This window comes from Haplochromis burtoni, unplaced genomic scaffold, assembly GCF_018398535.1.
Source record: "Haplochromis burtoni strain Fernald_Lab_line unplaced genomic scaffold, NCSU_Asbu1 Contig_182, whole genome shotgun sequence".
Lineage (NCBI taxonomy): Eukaryota > Metazoa > Chordata > Actinopteri > Cichliformes > Cichlidae > Haplochromis > Haplochromis burtoni.
The window spans coordinates 553,688-556,931 of NW_024582543.1; positions in this window are offsets into that span (position 1 = coordinate 553,688).

Below are 3,244 nucleotides of genomic sequence, written 5' to 3' on the forward strand. Positions count from 1 at the left end.
AGTAACCTTCGAAATGCTCAGGCCCTTGGAGATCAGTAGGTCAAGAGTGTGTCCTCTATCATGTGTGGCCTCTGTTACATGCTGAGTCAGCCCAAAGTTGCCCAGAGTGTTACTCAGGTCTTTAGTCCCTTTGTCCTGAGGGTTGTCCACATGGATGTTAAAATCCCCAACAATAATTACACAGTCGAAATCAACACAGATCACAGACAACAGTTCACTGAGATCATTAAAAAAAAGTCTGTGCAGTATTTGGGAGGCCTGTAAACATTAAGAACACAACACAAAGGGGCGCTGCTCTTGTGGCGACCTGCAGCAGGTGTTTACTGGTGTTCTTTTTGTTTTTAACTTTGTTTTAACTCTGTTCTTAACTGTGGTTTTAACTTTTTATGAAGTTTTTTTTTTTTGCCGAGATGGAGATCTTCTACACCTTAGTTTTATTGTTGGCGATATTCACCTGGAGTCATTCACTCTCACTGACAATCACTTATACACGCAAGGAACTACTTGGATTACAGTGGTCCTGTTTGTCTATGTACGACTCTTCTAATGCTCGGACAGATGTGATTCTTGGTGAGGATTTATTTGCCCGGTCAAAGACTAATTTTGGAAAGCCCCGCCGCTTGAGAAAACGCGGAAAGAAAGGCGGCGTGGGTCAGCATGTAAGAAAACTTCGGAGGAAGAATCGTGTTCCTCTGCCTTCTATGATTCTGGCCAATGTCCAATCTCTTAGGAACAAAACGGATGAATTACAAGGAAATGTGCTTCATCTACGGGAATACAGGGAGGCTTGTCTGATGGCACTTACCGAGACATGGCTAACTTGTCCTACAAGGCATAACAAAACGCTGGATTTGTGTTATGGACCAATTAAGGGGGCATATAAGTCTGTGGCCGCTAGGTTCTTCGGATCACAATGTTATTCATCTCCTCCCTGCTTACAGATCTGTGATTAGGAGGGAGAAGGCCTGTGTGAAGCGGACTAATGTCTGGACAAAAGACAGTTGTGTTGCCCTTCAGGGGTGTTTTGATTGCACTGATTGGTCCTTGTTTCAAAAGAGCACTTCTGATTTGGATGAACTCACTGATGTGGTGTATAGCAAAGACTCTGTGATTCCAGTCAGAGAATTTAAGACTTTCCCAGATAGAGGAGGTGGCTGATATCCAGAAATCCTGTTTATTTATATCCTGCTGCTAAACTAATTTCCCCTTGTGGCAGTATTTGGGAGGCCTGTAAACATTAAGAAAACTTTGGATGGGGCCTTCAGCTGTAAAGCCACATATTCAAAAGACTGAAAACTTCCAGGAGATAGCTGCTTACATTGAAATGATTCATTAAATAAGACAGCAACCCCTCCTCCTCTCCTGCTCACCCTGGCCTCACTGATAAAACTGTAGTTAGGAGGGGTCGTCTCGATGAGAACAGCTCCACTGTTACTTTGGTCCAACCAAGTTTCAGTTAAAAACATAAAATCAAGGCTGTGCTCAGTGATTAAATCATTAATTAAAAATGTTTTCCCAGCTAAAGATCTAACGTTTAATAAAGCCAACTTAAGTGTTTTAGAGGTATTACTTGTCCCCTCGTGTTTGGGAGCAGTCTGTGGCACACAAGGTATGTTTACTATGTTTAAAGATCTTTTAGAGTGCAGCTCTCTGTGTTTTGACCAGGCCACATGTCTCCTTCTGTCACCTAAAAGTACAGAAATTTTAAAACCTTCTAGTAAACAGGGTCCCAGCTTCTCCTGGGAAAAGTCATCACTGCCATAATCCTCACAGCCCTCTAAAAAGTCAAAAAATTTATAGCAGAAGAATTGCTGAGACATAACTGCTGCTGGTTTTACATCATTCAGTCTCCTACATTGAAAAGGTCAGTTTGTTATTTTTTATTATTTTTAGTTAAATAAATTACATACAGCTTACCTCTGCCATTTGCAACCACTGCAAACTCAACTGTCAATCACGGTGCATTTTAAAAAACCTTTTATCTGTGCAGGCTCTGGGAGCTGTGTTCTGTAAGCAAGCACTTGTACAGGCTTTAGCGGGACAATGCTCTAAATGGAAACATTTGAAAAGCAATTCTTCTTTAAAAACAGGAAGCTTTGTTGACCATCTCATCGCCCTAAGTCAGTTTCCGTCATGATGAATCCCTCAGTGAGAGAAGTGCAGTTAATTCAATTTCCTTTTTGCCTGGCATCGGCGTTCATTCATTTTCAGTGGATCCATTCATTACATCTGAGCAATCCACAGTTTTTCTTTTGGCTGTACTAATGTAGTGTATGGGATTCCTTAGTGGGTGTGCTAGTGGGAGGTGCTTGGGCAACAAGCGACCATGCATCAGGTGTAACAGTCACTTTTTTTGTTGCCCAAACAAAAACTCAACACGGCCCTCCAAGATTGATGTGTTTCCCCAAGAAAGACTCATTTTAAAGACGTTCCAAAACATGTAGGTGCCTGGACTATGCGGACTTGTCATTAATTGTTATCCAGTTGCATTTTACTTATCCTGTAATTTTAATACATAGATTGTTTTATGTCTTTTGGCATTGAAAGATACTGTGCTGGTGATTGTACCACACTCTTCTTCGGTGTGCACACTTGGGGCGGTGTAGTTTAAGTTTGCGTCTGGATTTGTAGTGGAACTGTGGTGTGATCGCTTAGTTAGCGTGAGTGGTAAATTAAATTGAGCCCCACACCGTGCTGCAGCCTCTGGCTGTTCTCGCTTTTCCTAACTTGACCTTTTGCGGGTCCATTGGGTATGTTTTTTTTTTATTAACATATTTGCATTTTCCAGCCATCCACCCATCTATTTCCTTCTGCTTATTCAATGCGGGGTAGCAAGGTATTGAAATGGTTATCCTCTCTCAGCTGTCACAGGAGGAGGGGGGGGGGGGGGGGGGTTTACTACCGGCTGGACAGGTTAGCCAGATCTACTGCAGTGCTAACCATTCACACTAGCATTCACAACCAATTTAGAATCACCAGTTAACCCACATGCATTTTTTTGATAGGACGCACCCACACACACACACACACACTGAAAGAACATGTAAACTCCACACAGAAAGCCCATGGCCAGCTTTTGGATTTTAATCCCAGACCTTTTTGCCAAGAGGTAATGGTAGTAGCCACTATTAACCATCTGCATTTTTACATATATATAATTATGATATATGTCTAATTATATATATATATATATTATATATAATATATAATATACTATATAATATATATAAAAACTGCACACCAG